At 28.1% G+C, this 25,472-nt stretch overlaps 1 pseudogene; it reads right to left on the bottom strand.

Annotated features, from left to right (window-relative positions):
• Positions 1–19,470: 19,470 nt before the first annotated feature.
• LOC149516485 (uncharacterized) lies at positions 19,471–21,355 on the bottom strand (annotated as a pseudogene).
• Positions 21,356–25,472: the final 4,117 nt, after the last annotated feature.

Below are 25,472 nucleotides of genomic sequence, written 5' to 3'. Positions count from 1 at the left end.
GCCGGTGCTTATCAGCTTATGACTTCCGCCGTGAAAGCTGTGCTTTGCGTGTGTATGTGTGTGTTCAGATTTGGAGTTGATGGCGGCGCCATTTGTTTCTCAAAATTTATACTAGTTAAAAAAAGAAAAAAAGATTTTTTAATATTTTGTTACATGAAATCAAATATTATTAATTTTTATATTATTATAATTAACTTATTAAATTTAAAAATAAATAAATAAGTAAAGCTCAAATATCACAATTATTAAAGTAAAATTTTAAAGAATTTATGATTTGCCTCAATAAAAACAATCTTAACAACCGTTTTTTGTAAGTGATATGAGTCAATCAAAAAGATTTCAATGAAATATATGCAATCTTTTTTTAACGCCAAGTTTTCGTTATAATTAAAGAAGAATTCTTAATTTTAATTTCATATAATAAAATTCAAAAACTTATTTTATTTTTTTTACTGAAATTCAAGAATTTATTTAAATATTATACCTTTTATAAATTTCATATTTGAAACATTTCTGTCAAAATCCTACTAAAAGAAATAAGTATCACACCTTTGAAGCATTTTGGTTAAAGAACAAACCGCGATGGTCCAGTTCCTTGATTGTCAAAATTGACGTCTCAGACTCTGTCTTGGCCCATAACCACCGAATTCTTAATTCTAGAAGGATTTTTTTTTTCTGAAGAAATTACCATGAAGTATTTCTTTTTATAATATATATATATATGTTTATATTCAAGGTTCACAAGGTTTATCGTGGAATATTTCAGATAATAGTAGTTATTGATAGTTTCTGCGTTTTTTTTAAGGGATTTTTTTTTTTTGGCTTATCATCTTTTTTTCCATTTGTGTTGGAAAATTTCGAAACGTGCGGGTAATGATGTCTTTATCAAGTATTTTTTTTTCTCATTTCTGATATCAGGTCCATTCAACGTTTAATCCGGAGAGATACGTGTTTTGATAAAAGACCAGTGAGGTGCATGTATTCGACGAGGCAAAGGGGTTTTTTTTTTTAAGAAAATATGGGTTTCATTCATTACTAAAATTATAATATTTAAGAATGATTGTTATAAAGTTAAGTTTGAGAATTTGTATGTTAGATACAAAAATAATAAAGTTATTATCAATATTTTTTATTCAAATGTAATTAATTACTTATATGAATATATATTTTTTTAATATTATTCAAGACTTAAATTAAAGATTTATAAAAAGAATAAATTCTGATTTATATTTTCAAAATTAGGTTTGAGGATTGATTATATGTAAAGAAGATTTTTACCTCTCACAATATCCAAAATTAATAGCAAATTAATTACATATTATTTTATCTAAGCCTTAATTAAATATATTTTTTTATTAATTTTGATATTTAAATATTAAAAAAAATTTAAACTTTCACCAAAATTTTTTTCTCACATTAAAAGTATTAAAGATAAACTTGTTATTTACTGAAAAAGTTTCGTCATTGAATTTATTAAATATTTTATAAAAATCAAATTTCAACTCTTTTTTATTTATTTACAAAATGATTTCATTCAAAAATATTATCAGCATAACATAAAATATCATAAAAAAATATATACAAAAATATCATAATAAAATCATGAAAAAATAAATCACGTGAAATATATATATGTGTGTAATATATACACACACACACACACACCCCATAATAAAATCATGCAAAAAATATCATAATAGAATTATACAATAAAAATCATGCAATAAAACCCTACAAATACTAAAAAATTCCAAGTTTCTTTTTCTTTTATTTTTTTTAATAAACAAAACTAAATCAAATTTTAAAAAATATATAATAGAAAATTTAAACAATCAAAAGCAAATAAAATAAAACAAAAAATTATTAAAAAAATGAAAAAGCTTGCAATTGGGTTGGGTTGAGGAAAGGGTCGATATGCGGGTTGTATCAAGTCAAAGTAAGGATCAAACTCTTTCAAAATGGTACCATTTCGAATGTGTATAAAGGCCAACAATCTCTTACTTTTTTTTTCAAATTTCTCATTTTCCTTCACTTTCTAGCTTTTTTGCTCTGCCTTTTATTTAAAACCTCAATTGGAAAATTCAAAATCTCCCAAAAACTCATAAATTCAAATCAATTTAAAAAAAATCTAAAAAATTTTAGAAATTCCCAAAAAAATCCTACAAACACCAAAAATTCCAAAACGATTTCCTAAACAACATTTTACTAGAACTCCTAAAAGTAAATTTTAGAAACACCTCAAAAAATTGAAACAACATTTTTCAAAACCTAGAAACCGAAAACCCAAAACTTTTCTCACTAGAAATTTTCTGTTTTGCTAAATTGATATGTAATTGCTTGATTAATGCTTTTTGTTTGTGGATTGTGTAATTGCCTCTTTATTCCCCTTTTATGCTTGATTACTCATCATCATTTAGGGATTCTAATCCCAAATTAATAGGAAAATCTCAATGCAAGTGAATTTATCAAATATCTTATTTTAATTCTTTTAAAATTTTCTTTCCTTTTCTAGAAGATTGTGCCAAGGTCTTTCCTAATTCAAGCACAATTTAATGTCCTCAAGTTTTTGAAAAATTACCTAATCATGAGAGAAATCTCATTTTTTTCTTTTTTTATTTTTGATTATTTTTTACTTATTTTATTGTTTGATTTTAACCAAATAACATAAATAAAAAATAAAAATAAAATGAAAAAAACTTTTTTAGGCCCTTTAATTTGGGCAAAATCCAATTTCATAAATTAAAGTTCAATAACAAATTTGAGGCCTAATAATGTTCCAATGCCACAAACTAAATATGATGCCTATAGTTGCGTCAATTTGCACATTTACTATAAAATAAAAATTATACAAAGACAAAAGATATCTATTCTTGTCTGGATATCACTTGTCTAACAACAAATAAATATTGAGACTTCAAAGATTCATAATTTGAAAAAAGAAAATTTCAAAGATTCACAATTAGAAAACATGTTGAAATTCAAAGATATGCTAAAATTAAAAATTCACTATTTGAAAATTTCATAGATTTGTACTTTGAAATTTAACGATTCACAATTGAAAATTTCAAGATTCACAAAATATTTAAAGGAATTCGAAGAATAGGGACATTCAAAGATTCACAAGAGTGAATATTCATAAAAATTCAAAAATTTGCAAAAATGAGGATTTGCAAGAATTAAAAATTCGTAAAAATTTTGCAAGATTCAAAGATTCACAAGAGTTCAAAGATTTGCAAAAGTTAAAAGATTCACAAGAATTTAAAGTTTTGCAAGAATTGAAAAGATTTTGTAAGAATTTAAAGATTTGTAAGAAATAAAAAATTCGCAAGAAATCAAAGATTTGTAATTATAAAGATTCGCAAATAGTTTTGAAGATTCACACATGAAAATTTTAAATTTTGCAATTGTGAAGATTCGAAAATAATTTCAAAATTGTAATAATTCGCAAATAACTTAAAGATTCACAAATAAAATTTCAAAATTTTGCATCCAAAATTCAAAGATTTATATTTAAAAGATTTTAGAATTTCACATCCAAAATTCAAAAATTCTAATTAAAACTTTTTAGAGGTTTATATAAAAAACTCAAAAATTTAGAGATTCCTATCCAAAATTTTGAAGATTAACAATCGAAAAAAAAATTTTAAGATTCACATTCAAAAAATTTTAAAAATCTTAATTGCAATGGCTTCTCCTTACTAAAGGCATTGAAACTTTTTTTTTTAATCTTCACAAAATATTTTCTTAATCCATAGCTTGACTAAAAGAATTTTTCAATCAAGAATCAAAATTTCATCTGAACAAAAATTTTCCAATCTGAAGGTTAAATTCTTATCTAAAAAAATTTTCCTTAACCAAGATTGAAATCGTAACTTTGAATAATTTTCCTCAATTGAGGATCAAAATCTCAATCATTTTTCCATCAAAATTTTCTTCAATCGAAGCTTAAAATTTGAATATCTTTCTTCAAATGAGAATTTTCAAGTCCAAAATTCCTTTTCATGAAAAAAGTCACAATATTTCAATTTCAGAATCAAAAATCAACATTGAATGCAATGAATGTCATGAATGTAATGTAAAAATCAATGTTATGCATATCTAATTGTGGTAAAAAGGTTTTTAAAACTCCTTTTTATGTTTTTTTTCCTTTTCAGCTTTCCATTTTATTCTTTTTCAGCTTCTTTAGAACTAGCTATTTTGTGTATTAATCGGTTTATGACCCACAATGTCCTTTCACTCATTATTTTATCATAATATTTGGAATGTTTCTTCTTTCATTTATATGCCACAACGATCAATATTCTTTTAGACTTTTTTCATCATTCTCATTTTATTTTTGATCTGCCTCAATCACTTTCAATTATCTTTTCAAAATAATGCAATGATCTTTCATATTAATCATTTATTTATTCATTGTCATTCCAATTTGGTGACAAATATAATCCTTCACATTTCATTAATTCATCAATAGGAAGGCAAAAATGGTGGAGATAAAAAAAAATTTGTCCAAGCAAAATCCAATCAATTATGAAGCTATTAAAATTTGAACCAATTCAAATATGATATTTTCTTAATTTTGACATGTTCCTAAAATCAAAATTGGGATCAATTTGAACCAAACACCCTAAAGTCAAACTTAGTTAAAACCTTGTCAAATGGAGTCAAATTTGGTCAAAATCAGTTAAATTGGATTAAACTTGGGTCAATCTTTGTAAATCACAACCAAATGAGACCAATATGGCTTACAAATGGTTTTTGTGATTTTATTGCATTAAAAACCTTGATCGTGCTTTCGAAAAGCCAAAATTATCGAAATGCCCTTTAAGAAAATTTTCGTAATTTGACTTTCTTGAAGTAGGATTTTTGTGAAAACTTTCAAATCATAATTTTATATTATTTGATGACTATTTTTGCATTAAAAACCTTGATCGCACCTTAGAATGTGTGAAATTACTAAAATAACCTTAAAGGGTATTTTTATAATTTGACCTTTCTGAGGTCGGATTTTTGTGAAAATTTTCAAAACATGATTTAATATTATTTTATGATTTTTAGTGCATTAAAAACCTTGGTCGCACCTCGAAAGTTATGAAATTACCAAACTACCCTTAAGGGATATTTTCATAATTTGACCTTTTCATAGTCAGTTTTTCGTGAAAATCAGATTATGATTTTATAATATTTCATGATTTTTAGTGCATTAAAAATCTTGATTGCACCTCAAAAGATTAAAATTACTAAAATACCCTTTTAAGGTTATTTTTGTAATTTGACCCTATTGAGGTGGTTTACTTTGAAAACTTCTTGCTCATAATTTCATATTATTTTAGGATTTTTGGTACTTTAATATTATAAAATGAAAAATGGATCATATTTGTTCAATAAATTTGCTTAAATACTGAAAATGTTTTAATAAAAGGTAAATTGGTCTTAAATGTAACCTTTGGCTATGAACATTTTTACCATGAAATGATCTTAGAGAGCTGAATCCAATTGTGAAAGTTTCTCATTGCAAAGAAAACAATAGAGAAAAAAATGATCATTAGATAAAATTTTAATCCAAAGGCTTGCATGCATAGAAAGAAAGATATAATTTCTCATGAAAAGAGATGGGAATTCACAGTTGAAAGAGCCGAAAATTAGGATGCAAAAAAAAGTGGGGAAAAATTTTTGATGAGGTTGGAGAAGGTAAAATTCTTCTATCATTTTTTCCTTTGCATTTTCATAAACATTTTATAACATTCATCTTATTTTTATAGCATTTAGCCTTTAATTTTTTTTTTTTAGAAATTCATAGTTCTTTTTCTCTTTAAATCTAAGCTTGGTCAAAATTTCATCCAACTATGTATTACCAAACAACACATAAAAACCATCAAGCTAGCTAACATTTATGCTCTAAATATAAGGAAAAAAAACTTTTCAAATCACTCATCAACGTTATTAGAAGTAAGAAAACAGCTAAAAATGGCTAAGAAAAGGTTCGGCCATGAAAAATTAGAGCTAGGTCGAACCTTCCAAAGGCTAACAAAGGTAGATTACTTTTTTTTTTTGCTTGGTCTTTCTAGTTCCAATCCAAACTCTTATTTGATAAAATTTCTCTCATGATGTAGATGCCTTCATAAAATGATTATTTTGATGTTTAATGCATGATTGAGCTAAGTACAATGAAAAAAATGATTGGGAGAAAGCATGAGAATTTTCAACCAAGCTTTTCTATACTTTGGTCGAACCTTCCTTCTTTGCATCATAGGCAAATATTGCCTAATTCTTCTTTAAATGTTTGTGTTCTTGCATGGTTCTTCAATTTTTCAATGTGCTTGATTAAATTTTTCATGAATAAATGTTAGTTTAGTGGACTTTTGTTTTGTGATTTTAATATTTATTAGTATGATTTTCAAGGAAAAAAAAATGCTGAAACATGCCTTGGAAATTTTTTTAAAAAATCTCAATGTTTGATCAATTTTCATCATTTTTTACATGCACATTTTATTTGTAATATAGTTTTAGAAATGCTTAGATTTATAATAAATTTGTTCCATAGTCATGTATTTTTCATGCATCAATATTTATATATTTACCAATGGTATCTTTGTTATTTATTCTTGTCACATGGATTTTCCATGAAAGCCTAAACTACCCATAAAACCCTAAACCTCACCCTAAACTTAAAACCTTACCCCTAAACCCTAACCATAACTTTAAACCCAAAACCCAAAACATAAACCCTAAACCTTAAACCTTAAACCCTAATCTTAAACCTTAAACCATAAACCGTAAACCATAAACTGTAAACCGTAAACCTTAAACCCTAAATAAAACCCTAAACCTTGAACCAAACCCTAAACCTTGAACCCTAACCTAGACCCCAAACTAACCCAAATCTTAAACCAAATCCCAAAATCATTTCCCAGACCCTAAACCTACCATAAACCCTAAAACTTGAACCAATCCTTAAATGCTAAAATCAACCCTTAATCCAATTCATACATTTGCATTTCATTTTACTTTATTGTTGCATGCATTTTTAAATTACCATGCATTCATATTTTATTATTCATACTAAATTGTTATACATCAATCATACATACCATGCATATATTTTCAAAAATGAGTTTTGAAAGAAAGATGTTTTTAAATAAGATGACATCTTAAGTAAAAATAACTTTTGAGATTTGACCTAAACATAGGAAAACTCTTGATGGTTATCATTTATGTGAAGAATTATCTTAGTTTTATGGGATAGATTAAAAATCTCTAAGTTAAAAATATTTTTAAAGCTATACCTAAATATAGGAGAATGAAAAAGATACATTGATACTTGAGAAATTTTCATTTTGATCCAAAAACAAAATGTTTTGCTTTTCAAGAAAAAGAAAATAAGAAAATGCTTTGCCTTTCAAAACAAAAAAATTTGTTTTTTTAAATATAAAAAAATGAATTAATCTTAAACATTAGAATAGGACTATTTTTATCAAACTTTAAACATAACATGCAGTTAATTAGTATTATCTTTAATGGGCACTGTAGGGATGCTAATCCCTCTCCTCGCATAAACATCTCTAACAAAATCTAATTTTTTCAAACCTCAATTTGTTCTTTTTATAAAACTTTTAAATATTTTAAATGTTATATTAAAAGGACACAAAATTTTAGGTGGCTAATCACACCCTAAAAAAGAGTAGTGGCAACTCTTTCTTTTTATTTTTTTAATAAAAAAAATGCTTTTTAGCACCTCATTTTCCAAATTCCCCCTATGTTTTGTGATCAGGTTTCTCAGGCTCATACATCGTGATAGCTTGATGACTCTACTGGAGACGTAATTTTTAGAAAGTTGAGCCAAAGGTTGATTGCATGTTATCCTAAATTTTGGTTTAATGGTCTTAATTAATATTTAATCTTAATTCCTTGATTTTAATTTTCTTGTTTTCTTAAAAAGTGAAAAAGTTTTAAAAATTTAAAAAAAGTTTTGATTTTAATTTCCTTATCTCCAAAAAATTCAAGAAAAAAAAGAGGTGCGTGTGTTTTACATTTCATGCATATTTTAATTATGTTATTTATTTTAAATTGTCGTTATTTATTATGTTTTTAATAATTGTGGGATATCTAGGATAAGGGTATTTTAGAAAAGTGTGAAAGGTTTGCTTGTTCCTTCGTACACATTCACATTTGCATTACATGCATAAACTTTATACCAGGGCTTTAACCCTATTTAGGAGAAAGTAAAGTAGCTATACTTTTGAGAGATATAAACCTTCATAATGACTAATGAAACACTTCAACTCGGATTAAACTTTTTTTGCTCATAGCCTGTAATTGGAGAAGATTAGGATGCTTCATTAGTTTATGATGAATGATAATGTGAGAAACAATTTGAGAACTTTTAGATGCGTCAATTTGTAACCCAGCATATAGTGAGTTTTAAGGAGCCAGCCTTAGGTAAAGCCATGCCCATCCTCTCTATAGAAATTGACCCTAAATAAGTTACATGAAGGAACATTCCTTACCTTTTTCATTTGCTTTTCTGTTAGTTTGATAATTTGAATTATTGCTTTTAATAAAAAAAAAAGTCATTAAGAATTATAATTCTTTACAAACAAAAATAAATAAATAAAGGAAAAATATAAAAAAGGTGGAAAAAAAGAAAGTAAAACAAAAAAAAAAAAGAGGAAAGAAAAAATAAAAGAAAGAGAAAAAGGGGAAGAAATGGAAAAAAATAAAAAAAGGCTTAAAAAATTGATTAATAAAAATGTGTGTGAAATTTTCTTTTACCTTGTATTTTGCATTTTTTTTCTTTATTGACTAATTTTTTTATGTTTTTTGTGTTTTTTTTTCCTTGTTTGTTTCATACATCATTCTTGGCATAAGGTATAAAAGATATACATTATAGATAATTCATTGATAGAAGTTTTCATGGCATTCCAAAAACCACAACTAAGATCCTCAGTAAATAAATCATTTTAAGAGGTTAAGGATCAGTTTGAGAATAAACAACATATAAAGGGAGACTGTTTGGTGGATAGGTATGTTGCGAGTCTTTTGGAGATTGTATATGTAGACTTAACGAGAAATAATATTATGGATATGGAATGTATTTGGAGTCAATGGGACCCAAAAAAGAAGACCATTTTCATAGCTAAGTATGGAGATACTATTTTGTTATTGATGGTGAAACCTAATTATTAGATGTTGTAGGCTGCAATAAAGTTAGCAAAGATTATTGGGGTTAAAGTTCAGGTGATAAAAAAGATGAAAGGGGCTAGCAAAGAGATATCGTGGGTTTTTTTACGAGATGTTATGCTTTAAAGTTCTATTGAAGATCGGGTTATAGATATGTTTGCATTGGTGATTTATGGTTTGGTGATCTTTTTAAAAGCTTTAAGGTATATAAAAGCTTTCATGGTTAACTTTTTCATACAGCTAGAGTAAAAGATTAACCCTTGACCAACTATCTTGGTGAAAACCATTAGATCATTGAACCATTAATGATGGAAGGGAAAGGGAAGGATGATTGGTTGTGTTCAATTGCTATATGTATAGATTCAAAATCTTTTTGGGGCTTCAACTAAATTTTACTATTTCTTTATACAAAGCCCTTAGTGCCTTTGGCCGAGTTTAATGCAAAAATATGGTTTAAAAGTTATTCTAAAGAGTAGTGGATGGTATTTTTTTTAAGCTTAAAAAGGGATAAGGTGACTTAGAAAGCATAGTAGATGCTTTTTGTCTGATCTTGTATAGTTATGAAGATTAGCCTTGGGTTTCACTACTTGGTATTTAGAGAGACACTAGGTATGCATCGTTGATGGTTATAAGACTATTTGGGTCTCAGTAGTTGGTTTCAATAATTTAAAAGCTAGATCAGATAAAGTTTACTATGGTATAAAAGGTTGTATAGCTAGAATGTGTAATATTACAACGGCTTTGGGGTAGACATTCCGATCAAAATTGGGTAAATATAAAGATGATGTGACCCTGAGATATCTAGTTTGGGGCTAAGAAGTTAATGATTTGGTGCTACCATTGTCTAGCCAGTTGATCCATAGGCCAAGCCATCACCATTAGAATTAAAAATTGCTAGGTTGGAGTTTGAAGAAGACATGGAGAAACTAAACAAAGAAAATTAGAAATTGTAAGAAGATATATGTTAATTGAAGTATGAGGAAGGCACAACAAGGGATAAGCTAGAAAAAATAACTAAAGAGAGGGACTTAGCTTGGAGTGATCTTAAGGAACTACACTTAAAAAACCAACGACTAAGGTCTCAACTAAAGGATAAAAGAAAGAAATGTAAATACCAAGAAAAGGTAAAGTAGCTCAAGGAAGAGGTACGATTCTAGATATGAAGGCTCATAATAACGAGGACAAGATTACTGTGACAATACAAGAAAAGAAAGATTCGTACAAAACCCTCACTGTAAATAAAAGGGAGTTAAGTAAGAGTTAAAAAGATAATGAAGAACTGAATGAGGAATTAAGAAATAAAAAGAAGAGATATTTGGATACTAAAGGGGAAAATGATGCACTCGGTATAATGATTAAAGTCTTGGAACTATAGTTGTAAGAAAACAAAGACCGTATCACCTTTCTACATAAAGAATGGTAAGAAAATGAGGTCAAATGAAAACAAATGTGCAATCAAGAGATAAATGCATATTGACCACCTTAGTATTCAAATTCGAAAGTCAGTCAAATATGCCAAAGTGATGATGGAAAAGAAAGAGTCTTTAAGGCAAGGATTAGTTCCTACTAGCAGTCATAGTTTTGGATTCCTTAGATGAGCCAAAGAGGCAATATGAGTAAGTTCAGCACTTTTATAGTTCTAGTTTTAGAAAGGTTCATGATGTATAGAACTTAAAATTTTTGGAATGAATGAAAACTTCTATTAATTTGAATTATCTATAAATGAATGTCTCTGTTTATATCTTAAAAGTATGCTTAAATGAAAACTTCTATTAATTTGAATTATCTATAAATGAATGTCTCTGTTTATATCTTAAAAGTATGCTTAAATGAGCTTATAAAAAAGAATGGTGATTGTAAATATGCATTTATCAAACTTTTGATGCAGAAAAAGTTTCCTTAAATAACTTATTCTGGATATAAGATAAGGATTTAAGTTCTCTTTCAACAATAATAATAATAATTGAGTTGCATATTGTCATAACGTAGTGGTCTAGAGACTTAGTCGCTAGATGTAAAAATTTTGAAATAAAAAAAAGAAGTTACCACCAATATTTTTTTAGAGTGTGATTGGCCACCTAAAATTTTTATCTTTTAATAAAACAATAAAACATGTTTAAAGTTTATTAAAAAGATAATTTTGGTTCATGAAAATAGGTTGAGTCTGAGAGTTGGTTATTCATAGGGAAAGATTAGCACCCCGACGGTGCCTATAAAAATTGGTACCAAGTAATCATGTGCTATCTATAGTTTTAGATAAAAATAATTTTTTTAATTTAAGATTTAATAATAATTTCCTTCATTTTTAAGAAATAAAATCAATTAAAAATCTTTATTTAGAAATATTGTGAAAATCTTTAGATTATTGGAATACCTTATAATTTTCTAATATATAGGTAGAATTCAAAGATAATCCTTTTTGTCTAAGATTCACCACAACATCCCTTTTAAAAATAAAATAATATTTTTTGCAAATAATAATTGTTGACAACTCTCCAACATTTAGGCAAAGTATCAAAAATTAATTTTCTTATAATCTTATTTTAATTTTATTAATTTTATTTTTTTAAATTAATTTTTCAAAAAACCTTTTATGTAAAAATGAATGATGCTATAATTAACAATAAACATCAATAATTAAAATATATATGCATAATGAGTATAAACAATGATTTAAAAATGGATATATGCAAATGTGTGTCTTATGTGATGATGGGATGCAAATTTAGAATCGGGTTCTTAAATAAAAAAGGACCACTAGAACTCCCCAACTTCTAAGTAGAGTTTAGGTGTGATTATTTATATTTAAGATCTCATTTTTATTTTTTATTTTATTATTTTTATCTAATCTTATTATTTTTTATTTAATCTTATTATTGTTTTGATTATGGAATTCTATGAAAAATCTTAATAAAATAAAATTTCCTAAATACCTCAACTTCTAGGTAGCATTTGGGAACAAATTATTTCACAAAAAAATTTTATACAAATCTTTAAAAATTTAAAATTGTTTTGAGGTTTTGGGTATATTTAAGGTTTCAAGGTTTTATTTAGGGTTTCCACTATGACTTTGGGGTTTTAGTTTTAGGATTTTCTTTTTAAGATTTCATTTTAGGGTTTCATTTTTAGGGTTTCATATTAAGGTTTTGGATTTTGCCTAGGGTTTAGGGTTTCATTTTTATGAATTTTTTTAAAAATCTCTAACATCTAGGTAGATTTTTAGAGTAAGTTCATTTTTCATAATTTCTCTAAAAGATAAATCTTTATATTTTATATTTTATATGTTTTTCTTCTTTTTCCATTAAAATTTTCTTCTTCTTCTTCTTCTTCTTCTTGTTGCAAATTTTCAAAGCAAGTTTGTTTTCATAATTTTTTTAAAAAATGAATCTTTATATTTTTATATTTTTATATGTTTTCTTCTTTTTCTTCTTCTTCTCCTTCTTCTTCTTCTTCTTCTTCTTCTTCTTCTTTAGTAATTCCTCAATATCTAGATGGAATTAATTTTTCTTAACTCAATTTTTAACTTATTCCAACATCTAGGCAGGGATTTCAAAAATTTTAATTTTTTTATTATTTTTACTTGATTACTATTTACTTACTACTTTTTATTATTTGACAATTAAGTTGTAAATGGACTAATTAATCATAGGAGTTAAAGGTGCCAAAAAATTAACAGCAGCAAACTAACAAAATTAAGCCAAAGACCTAAATTAAGCCACCCTTGTTAAAAGTAGAAAATATGCATGGGACCAACAAGCCAAAAATCACTTCTTCCTTTTTGGTTTATAAATTTAGCTTATCTTATTATTTTTTATTATTTTGTTCTTTTAGAAAGCCATTCGCTTCATTTATCATATTTTTGGACAACAAGGATTGTCGGTTTTTTACAAAGAATGACAATTTAAGGTGGGAATCAACTTTCATGCAAACCAATTCACACAGCCATAGATTTTGAACACTTTGGAAACTTGGCATTCCATTCTCGCGCAAAAAAACAACCAGCAGAGGGCAATAAAGTTAAACAAAACAAAACAAACTTTAAAGAACCCTTTTCCAGTCATTTTTTGAAAAAGAAAAAAAAATCTTCTCCTTTTTTAGCAATCTAACTTCCAAAGGGGGGCAGAAACTGGTGCATTCCGCTTTGTTTTTTAAAAAACGTTTCCGTTTCATGAACATAGCATCATCTTGCAACAACAATTAAGTTGCGATACCGGGGAACTCTTGATAAGTAGAAGAAGAGGGACAAAAAAAAATGAAACAGACCTCTCTAAGGAAACTTTTCAACATGCCAAAGCCTAAGGAGGAAGAACCCAAAATGAACCAAACCTAGCTACATACATTACATATATTTAGAAGGAAAGGAAGAGTGAAGGCTTACTGGTTTTGTTTTCTGCAAGTTTTTTCTTGCTTGTTTTTTGCTTTTTGGTCTGCTTCTGGTTTTCTTTTATACAATGGCTTCTCCTCTTCTCTTTTTCGCTGCTACTGATTTTCCTAGGTTCCACGAGCGTCTTCTTCCTTTTCTACTACTTTTTTTTGCTGCCAGTTCTTTCTTCTGGTATTCTGCTACTGGTTCCTTTTCTCTTTTTTCTGCTATAATTTTTTTTATGCTTAGTTTTTACTGGTTTTGTTTTTCTGCTCCTTTCTTATTTTCTTTTTTGCTGCTGCCAGTTTTTCCTGTTTGTCGTTCTACTCTTGTTTTTGCTACTGCTAGCATCTTTTTTTTTTTTGCTCACTTCACGAATGCTTGCTTCTTTTTTTTCAGTCCTGTTTTCTGTTGCTACCCACCTTTTTTCTGGTTTTTGTTTTCTACTTTTGTTCTGCTTTTTTTTGCTGCTGCCTTCATTTTTTTGTTCTGCTCAGTTCTGGTTTTGTTCTTTCTTTTCTGGTTCATGCTTGCTGCCTTTTTCTCTTCTGCTCTCCTTTTAGTTTCTGCTTATGCCTCCCACATTACCAGCCACGCCTCCATGCCCTTTTTCATTTCAGTTTTTTTCCCACGTGTAGCTTCATGTTGCCTAGGCCATGAACTCATGCAGTTTCCTTACTTTTTTTGGTAACAGCTTCTTCACGTATTCTTCCCATGTCTTCATGCAATTTTCCTTCTCTTTTTTAATCACGTGAGACAGCCACTTTAATAAGGCCGAATGGCCTTTGTTGATTTTGGACTATATATTTTTTTGTTGTAGGCCTTTTTATTTTTTGATATTGGATTCTATTTTTTTGGTTGTGGACCTTAGATTCTATTGTTTGGTTGTGGGCCTTAGCCATTTGGGTCAAATTGGTCTCCCATGTTAAGTTTTGTTTAGGCCTTTTGTTATGGGCTCATAATGGGTTTCATTTAGACTTATGTAACGGGTCTCACTATGGGGCTCACATTGGGCCTTATACCAGAGCATTTAAAAATGAGTCATGCAATGGGCCCAAAAAATTATGGTCAAAGCCTAATTACAAAACCAAGCCCAAGTCAAAGTGATAAGATATCTCGAACAAAATTAAGTATTTACAATTGCCCCTCTTTGCATATTTTTAAAGATTAAGAATAATGCCAAGACATATATAATAATTTTGTTCGAATGCCACTTCCTAAAGAGAGTTTTTCCTTTTTTCATTTTTTTTAATATCTAAGTTTAAAGTGATCTAAACTAATCCGTAAATTATGAAAAATGATTAGGATTGTCACACAAGTTAGAAAACAAGAATAATCAAGACTAAGCTGCAAATTAAAAAATATATATATAAGTGGGATCAAATCGTAAGTCGAGAAACAAAAGATGACTATAACTAAATCGCAAGTCAAAAATAAATAATAATTAGGATTAAACTGCAAGTCCAAAAATAAAGATGATCAAGACTGAGTCACAGGCCAGAAAATAAAAATGACTAAGACTAAGCCTCTAGTTGAAAAATAAAAGAAGATCGAGATTGAATCATAAGTCTAGAAATAATAATGACTAGCACTGAATCGCAAATTTAAAATAAGGATAATCAAGATTGAGCTGCAGGTAAAAAATAAGAATGACTAGGATTGAGTCATGAGTAAAAAAATAAAGATAACTAGGGCGGAATCACAAGTCAAAAAACAAAGGACAATCAAGATTGAACTGTAAATTGAAAGATAAAGATAATTGGGAACTAAACAGCAAAAAGGAAAATAATGACAATTGGGAATTAAACTGTGAGAAAGAAACTAAGGATGAACAAGGGCAAATTTTCTTCCAGGGGCTAATGAAACCTTGTTTTAAAAAAATTTTGATTCCATTTAACATCTTCTCCCAAAAGACCTTTAACATGATTTATCAAAAAATGTAAGCAATGCATGTGACTACTATAATGGATCTGGATGGTAAAAATGTAATCAATGATTTATATCATGCATTTCTTGATCATGTTAATTCAATGTTCAAGATTAGTTCAACTATTTCAAACTCTAAAGGTGGCCCCCAATATTTTTTCCTTCTGTTTTCATTTGCCACTTTCCTTTCCTTTCTTTTTCTCTTTTTTTTTTTAAATGCTTTCTGTGACCCCAACATGTCTAAAAGTTTCCTCCAAGTTCTTTCTTTATTCACCCTTTTTATCATTCAATTGATTTTTGCTTTCCTGTATTGTTATATTTTGTTATCTTTCCATTCTTTCTTTTGAGCAACACTTTAGTCTATTATAAGGATTATCGATAATTATCTCAATTTCTAGTGACAAATGCAATGATTTCTTGTTCAAAGTTTAATACAAGCTTTAATTAATGATGGGATGTTTATTTTGGTGGGAAAGGAAAAGGTAAGTCTATTAAAAACACAAAAGATTAGAAAATTCAAAAAGTATTTAGGGAATCAAATATGATTTCTTTAAATAATGAACATTTGATAAACCAAGTCAATTTAGGCCAAATATTTTCTTAACACCTCATTATATTTTCAATCTTGCTATATTTGAACTCTAGTGATTAATCTTCGCCTCATGGCTTATAACTGAAAAAGATTCCCCTAAACTTATTCCCTTTTTCGCTATCTCTGATCTGTCTAGTTTTGTAATAGAATATATTTTGAAAAATGAAAATTGCAAACCCCAAAAAAATTTGTAATAGTAATTTACCTTGAAAAAAAAAAAACCTTGAAAACTAGTTGCAAACTGAAAAAATAAAAAATTAATATAACACATAACATTTAGGTAGCATTAGGTATCTTTTGCAAGATCATTATGCTAATATAATTACCAATGTGATCTTATTACCAATGAGATTTTAACACTCATAATTTGAAATCATTTTGTTTGATTAACAATGATTAACTTCTTAGAAATTAAAGATCACTATGTTTAGTTTTACTAAAAATCAAACATTATTTTGTTTAAAAGACCAAAAATAATCATGCATATTATAATAGTCACATAAATTAATAATTTAAAGTTGTTTAAAGATAATAATTTGTAAAATATTAGTAATATTTATTTATTGTATAATAAAATATAATAAATTTATTAAATTAATAAATATCTTTATTGATAGGTAAATTGATTTTTATAATATAAATTATGTAAAAGATGTTTGAATTAGGCAATAAAACTAATCTATTAAATTCATAATAAAAAATAAAAAATTATCTTATATATAAAATATTAAAAAAAGTAAAAAAAAAATCATTTTGAACTTATTACAATGAATATTAGTGAAAAAGGTCTAATTATGCTATTAATCCTTGTACTATACGAAAAACTTGAATTTAATCCTTGTACAATAATTGTAATATTGGAAATATCCATACTTATCACTATTTGAAATTATTGTCCAATCTGTGATGGTTAGCTATTTACTCTGTTAAATTGATGATATAGCAAATTGACCACGGGATGTGTCATTGACCTAATGACATGGATAAAAATACTAGGTGATTAGGCCTTTTTTGTATGATATGAAATTTCCAAATGCCAACCTAACCTTTTCATTTCTACTTTTTCTAACTCTTTCAAAATTCCCTAAATTTTTCTAACCCTTTTCTTTTTTGCTTTCTAACCCTTCCACGAAATGGAATCCTTAAAATTGTGCCTTTTGTTTCTCCAAAATCCATCCTGACTTCAAGGATCTAAACCCATAAGGGTGAAGATACAAAATAGTTGCTATGATTTCAAGATCAAGTTCAACTAGTCCTGGGCAATAAAGTCAAAGAGTTGTAAGAGTTTTGATAAGTCACCGTTGCATAGAAAAATCCCTTGGCTACTAATTTTTTTACAACTTCTTGTTTTAGGATTTGGCTTTTAATCAAAATTCATTGGCTCTTAATTTTGACAACTAGCCATTTTGATTGTTGAACACACCTGGGCTTAAGATTTAGGTCTGTTGAACAAATTGTAACAGCATACTATTGCTTTTTGTATGTATATATTTGCTAACAAATTAATTTAGATAAAATGTTGAAATTTTTTAAAAATCAAATGAAAAAAAAGAAATGCCCTTTGTTTCATATAGAAAATATGTTATGTACTGTTCATCTATGATTATGAAGGTGATCCAATATACTGGTATTGTGGAATGAAAGCTCATTTAGTTACATCAACAAGTGATGATAAGCTTGAAAAAAAGTTTTTAGATGTAGCAACTATAAGGTATGAGATTGGGCAATGGCTTAAAAAATTTATTTGCATGTTATAAAATTTTATGTAGAAATTGATTGTTCATTTTGTTGTTTGTGATAAATTATGTAGGTTAAAAAATGTTGGTGTTTTATTTAACATGATCCACCAATAGGTGATAAACATACAAAAGAAGTGATTATTAACTTAATGGATGTTAATAAGAATCAGGAAAAAGAGAATTTGATACTGAAAGAAGAAAATAAAGCATTGACAAGAATCTTAGTTGAGCTTAAGAGGTAAAATGGATGTTTTAAAGAAATGTCTTCTAGAATTATCAACAAAGACTTATGTGATAAAATCGCTACATTGAATGTTGAGATTGACGTGCTAGAGACAAAATTGAAGACTTCTATTATGGATTCAAGAACACAATCAAGAGAGAAGAAGATATACAAATTGGTGTTCATAGTGACTTGGTTAATTTTATTGTATTTCGCAATAAGACATGGTAGGGATGATATAATGAGAGTTGAATTTCTAACCCTTCAGTAAATGCTTGCTATGTTAATGAAATGGATTTTTTTTTGTTGTAGTAAATGTCTGTGTACATGGTTTATAAGTTTTGAGTAATGTCAAAACTTTGTTCCTTAAGATTCATTTTGTTTATGTCATTTGAAGTTCAATTTGACCACATCTGTAATATATATCACATACAAAAAAAATTGACAAAATATACATAAAACTATAAGGTTTTTTCATTTTAAGCACAAATGCACAATGTACAGTTTCCAAATCCAACAATATGCGTTGCTATACAAAAGCAATCTATCATATTCACCTTATTGGTATGGTTTTGTTTCGCTATCATATAAACTCCAATGGTATGGTAGGATTAGGATATACAAAAAAAAAAAAAAAATAGTTCCCTGAACCACAATAACATCCTAAACTTTACAAAAAGATCATAGATCATTATTCATTTGCGAAAGCCAATCATAATCATCAAAAGCTACGAAAAAGATAAAACGTTACATAGAGCATCTAATTTTGAAGTCAAGCTATTTCTTTCCTTTTTGTTAATGTATTTTGTTGTATTAAGGTTGGTGTGGAATCCTCAGTTATTGCCTTCTTTTTCCTCATTACCATGTTGTTCCTTTTTGCTTATTGTAAAAAAGGAAGTATATGTTAAATCAGTATTTGGACATTGTCACTTGATTCAATATAGTTTGAAAAGAAAATTAGGTGCAAGGGTTACTTGCAATTGACTTCTAGTAATGCAAGATTCAAGCCTTATGCCTTATCTGCTTATGATCATTTCACCAAGTCTTCTAGGTTTTTTGATTTAAACATAAGAAAGTAATGTTAAAAACAAAACATAAAAAGTAATGTTAAAAACAATCTATCACCAAACACGTTTCATTATAGAATTGTGCCACGTAAATACTTACATTTAGTATTGAGAATCCACTTTAAGGTCTTGGTATAAACTTATCCTTTTTCCACATGCCTATGGTTTCTTATTTTTTCTTCCTTGTGTTTAGGTGTCACCATTTCTTTTCATTGGCAAAGTGCAATATCTCAACAACTATATAGATGAAACACAGATTCATCTAAAATTAAACATATTAGACAACTACTTACCTTATGCGTAACAGAAGTAAAAGATCTCTGATCATTAAAAGTTTTCTTGGAAAATGTTGCACTTGATCCTTGAGCATTATCCTAAATGAAACATAAAACATACAAGGTTATAAAGTCATATACTTTGCAATGAAGTCAAATAGCTATATCAATAGACATGTTTTATACTTTGCAATGAAGTCTACTAGCAACATTAGTAGACATGTCTTTTGGTATATTTTTTTTCTTTTTTTGTCCACTTCGAGGTCTTAATGTTTCAACACCACGTGCCTATTTATTTAAAGTAACATGTCTTAATTAGTTCAAATCACATTTAAATTGAACAACTATATGACATTTTAAAATGTCTAAAAGAAAATATGAGTATAAGTCTTATAAATCTTACAAATTCAGATCTCCTCGGACAGCTTTGCTTGTTATGGCTCTCTTTATGGCAAAACTACAAGTCATAAGTCTTCCAACCCTTGAAAGTTTGGTCTTATTCTTTCCTTCAAGTGCTTCCCTCCACTTTTTTTAGCAGGTCTCCCAGGTATTCTTTTAAACATTGGTGGCATGATTGGGCCCTTTATACTTTTTGGCCAAAATAATCAACCTTTGATAGGATTCAACATAAAATGGTAGGTAGCCAAATAGTTTTTCTTGTTGAACCATAAAGATAAATAATGCATAAGATCTTACCCTTGATACATAATGGTAGACATTGCATGCTGACAAGGAATTATAAAAATGTCCCATTTTCTACAATTACAAGAATGCTACTACAACATCACAATATAACTCTCCCTCACCTAGTTTTGTAAATCATCCTAGAAAACTTCATGTCTAGTACCTCCATTCCATTTTACTTCCCATTTACCACAAAGTCTCCTAAACTTTTCAAGTTTTTCAAGTATCTTAGGCCTATAATTAGCCTTCCATTTATTTACATACTCTCTTTTTTGAACCATTCTCTTCATCACTTACATTCTAATGTCCTCAAACATGCTAATTATAGGCTTGCACCTATCTTTTAATATGATCCCGTTAAATGTTTCACACATGTTATTATCAATCATATCAGCCTTAATTATTTCAAAAAAAAAAGTTTGACTCTAATCTTAGACAAGCAATTTTTCTAATAAATCATCATTTGCTTTTATCCTTTCTTCAATGCTTACCATGATATCCAATTGTTTTTTCAACTCTAGCTGGTTTGGGGGCATAGCACAAATCTAAAACTACATTTGTATGTTTTTACCTTTATTTTACTTACCTCATCTAGCATAGATATGCCTAGTAGACAATCTTTGTTCAACTAATGAAAGTAACTTTTTGATAGATCTTACAAGACCCTAGCATATGAACAACGAAACATATATTAATTTGAATCTTAAACAAAAATTTTATAAAACCATTAAAATATTTAAATAAAAAATATACCTTTTGCATATCACTTATGATTGACCAGCAAAACCCATTATCAATATTCAAATCTTGACATAATTGGTCTACAAACCAAGACCAAGTTTCAGTATTCTCTTTTTCCACCACAACCTATGTAATTAGGAACATTTAATCATTCTCATCCCTCACAATGGCCACAAGTAAGTCTTTTGACCAACCCTTTCAAGAAATATCTATCTAGTCCAATAATGTGTCTACATCCCTATAAAAAACCTTGTTTCAAGGCTTTAAAACAGACACATCTTTTCAAAGATTGGGTTTGATTTAAGTGTTACCCTATGGGTTGTTACATATACAGTGCTTCGAGGATTTTTTGCTTTTAGTTCTTCATTATAGTCATTCAAGGCTTCAAATTTCTTTTTATTTTTTTTTATTTTTCTAATAAACTCACTTTTGTTGCCTTGTACATAGTCGATGACACAATGACACCTAAATTCTTTCTCACCAGTGCTCTTAAATGTCTAAGCTTAATGAAAGGCATAGCAGTAATCTTCTCACCATACTTTTTTGCAATCATAGCTGTTGTCACCATTTTATTTTATAAGGTAGGTAGGCATGAGTGCTCTCTTTCATATGTTTTGACCACAAATGTCTTGTAAGTGATGCACCAAAGCATAAGATAGCCCACTTGCAACCATTGGTAGTACATATAACCCTAATTTTATCATTTTTCATGTACTTAAACTCAAACATTTCCCTTGCTAAAAAGTCTGGCAACTCAATTTTGAAAATCTTTAGATTTTCAAAACTAAGTCTAAGCATAAAATTAATGAAGGGTGTTTTTGGATTATAGTGCCTATTTTTAGATTGTACTTTTAGTGCATTATCATCTAAAGATCCATCAGTGTCTTTAAAACTACTAGGGTCTGATGAATTTAAATACTCACTTTTATACCATCTAACCTTGTCTGAATCTAGATTAGGCCTAGAACATTGACTACTACATCTTTTATTTTGAATAAGAAAACTAATAAGATCATTATCATCATCCCTTTCACCATTTGACGTTTTAAGGCATATCTTTTTTTCTATTTAATATACTCATTCAACTTCTCCATTGCAACCCCAAACTCATCATCTAAATCTAAATCAATCCTTTTATCAACTAATCTTTCTTATTCAAATTCACTTGAATCACTTTTATTCTCATTCATATGCCCTTTAGTGTCATCTTCTGTATCTTTCCCTTTATCTTATGCCTGATCCCTTAGAGCTTCAATAGCACTAACCCCTCATCCCCTCAATATATCCTTTCATCGACTGCTTGTCCCTTTGTATCTTTGCTACCAATTTGTCCTTTATCCCTTACTTGTCCCCTTATATCTCTACTACCAAATTGTCCTTCATCCTTTACATGTTGCTTCTCAACTCCTGCATGTTCCCTTGTATCTCCACTGAGAATTAGTTTTTCATCCCCTACTTGTTTCCCTTCAACCTCTGTATGCCCTTTACATCTCCATTAACAATCGTCCTTTGACCACTATATGTTTCTTTGCATCTCCAATAAAATAAGCTTTTGATCCATTACTTGTTCTTTTGCATCTTTAGTCAAAATTAGCTTATGATCCATTGCATGTTCCTCTACATCTTTAGTCAAAATCAACCCTTCATCAATTATATTCACCTTTTGATGTTTAATCACATTACATTTTTTATCCCAGCATTATCTACTTCTACGTTACTATGAAAATCCTCTAACCTAGGTGTAAAAGGTCTAGGAGGTATATGACTTATGCCATCATTAATTGCACCACTAGTCAGAGCCATAACTTCATTACTTAATTCACCAACCTCAACAACTTTAATTGGTTCAATTAGTGCATATGGCACCTCTTTATCCTTAATATTTTTGGTTAACTATTCTACATATATATCCATAATCCGATTCTTCCTTAATTGGTCAACCATCTCTAGTATACTCCTATCTTCACATAGCAACCCTAACCCATTATCTAATGTCTTCCCATCCTTAACATAATAAACTCTCATCAAATTTGACAAATCATAACCTAGGAACTTGGTTGTACCTAATATATTCCAATAACAAATACGATCCCAATCTTTATCGTATTCTACTACTAACCCATTTGCATATTGAACACTTCTTCAGGTTATTGTAAATTTCCTTCTGTGATGGTACCTTACTTTACACCCATCAGATGTCATACTATCAAATAAAAATAGACAACAAATGAAACCAATTGAACACATTAACTTGACCTTATGACCACATATTGTACTATGTCTGACCACAAATAAAAATAGACACCATCATATGATAATGTGTTTTCTGCCCATATATTGAAAATAATTTGACCTTACTTTTATAGCATAATGCATTTTTAAATGATAACATGCTTTATGGTATGGGGATAAATAACATAATTTGACCTTAACATTATGAAAATAATTATGTATATGCTTAAGCTTTTTTGACCAAAATAAATCATCTAAATAGTGTAAGTAATAAAAAGACATGTGTACTGTGTCTTATTCTCCACATAAGTTCTTTGGTCGAATTATCATCAGTAGTGGTAGACAAAACAAAATAGCACACTGGATGATAGAGAGGACAACACATGCTTTCCAAGTACAAAACCAATATAATAATGTAAAAAAAACCCTAAATATAGATAATACTCACCTTTCAATGCCTTTGAATATTCACCTTTTTTTTTTTGGTACTTTTCTTCACTCTATCCTACTTTTTCTTCTCTACACAACTTATTCTGTTGTTTCTTTTTCTTCAACTCTTTAAGGTCAAAAATATGCACAGTGGGATTTTGGATTGAAGCTTAAACAAATTATCAAGTTTTTTCAAATCATTCGAAGCTTTAGGAAATTTTGCTACCTTCAGATGTTTTAGTCAAATGGATTTTGATTTTTAGAGAAAATTTTAAGGTTTAGTGAAAGAGCATTTTTTTTTTTGTTAAAAAGGGTTTAGGGAATTTTAAGTAAAAAACAGAAAGAAAATAAGTTAGAAAAATTTAGGGTTTTTAAAAATTGTTTAATGATATTAAGTAAAGCAGATCGACACATGGAATATCCATGTCATAAGAAAAGCCCAAATCACCCAGCATTTTTATCCATGTCATCAAGTCAATGACACATCACGTGGTCAACATGCCATGTCATCAAGTCAATGACACATCACGTGGTCAACATGCCATGTCATCAATTTAACAGAGTAAATAGCCAACCATCATGATTGGACAATAACTTTACATATAGTACACGGATTAATAGCATAATTTGACTGTTTGAAAATATCAAAATTTATAATGTTAAATAATTATAATTTTAAGATACAGTAAGTTTTTAATTCACATATTAAATGGGTAAAATTGACTATTATTAATTTTACATATCATTTCACCTCAGTGGTAGAAGTTTTTCCACCCTTTTGTATGAAAATTAGATCATTTTCCAAGATGGTGATCTAATCATTTTTGGTAATCTAAGATCATTGCCACATGAGTGCTTACTAAATACAATGATCTAATTAACAAGTGTAGATCACCATGATTTTTTGGGTGATCACCTCTGTTTGCCTTAAATTGATCCTTATTTTGAAATGACAAAATATTAAGCTAAATTAGCTTGATTAAGATTTTGAAAAAGATTTATTTATTACATGTTCTTAAGTATGATTATTTTTGGTATTAGATAAATAATATGTTTTTCAAAGTGTAAAATAAACCTTTCTTTGTTTTCATATTCTCCAAACCAAATCTATCTTTCAAGGTTATTTATTTGAACTTAAACGAAAGTCCAATTGTTGCTTTTAAAATAAACTTATTCATCTTGGACTCAATACAATTTTGATAATATTGTTTTAAGAAATAGATTAACTTAGAAAAATTGTTTTATAAGAACAAAGTTTTTCAACATTGAACTTAGTTTATTTTTTTTGTATTAATTCAAACATTTTTAATATTTGAATTTTAAATGGTTGGAAAGCTCTTTGAGTCTACTTTCTAATGGATTAAACAAATCAAAATACAAATTTTTTAAGAAAAGATTTTAAATTTTTATTAAATACTATGCAGTTATCTAAAAACTGCATAAGAGTTAGTTTTGAAAATTGACTACAATTTGTATACAATGAATTAAGTGACAAATTTTATATGGATAGAAAGGCCTTTAAGTTTAGTTTCTAAATCTTCAAATGATTTTTGATTTGGAGTCATATAATTCAAGATATGATCAAATTAGTAAATAGAGTAAAAATAAAAGACAACCAATGGCACTATTCATCCAGAATCACTTAGTATGCAAAATCTTGTTGACTTGATTGATCCTTTAAGGTACCTGATCGATCCCCTCAGCTATAGTGGTCAAAAATTAAGTGAAACTTAAGAACCAATCAATCTCCTAGTGCACCCAATTGATCCCCTATCAAAACCAATCAATCCCTTCATCCCAAACAAGCTCTAATGGCTAGTTTCAAATAAGAAAATCATGTGTTTTCATTTCCTAAGCTTCTCCAACAACTAGTTTCTCAATTCCTCTATAAATTGAGTATTCCAACACACCAAGAAGGTTGATGAATCAAGAGAGCAAGATCAAACAAGTCATATTTTCATTATTTCAAAGAAATCTATTTTAGAGCTTAAATTCAATATTCTTTATATTTATTGTATCCAAAA

This window comes from Durio zibethinus, chromosome 10 (assembly GCF_047325235.1).
Source record: "Durio zibethinus cultivar Kanyao isolate XHJ-2024 chromosome 10, ASM4732523v1, whole genome shotgun sequence".
Classification (NCBI taxonomy): Eukaryota; Viridiplantae; Streptophyta; class Magnoliopsida; order Malvales; family Malvaceae; genus Durio; species Durio zibethinus.
Note: the sequence above shows the minus strand (reverse complement) of the source record. Positions and strands in the feature narration are given on the sequence as shown.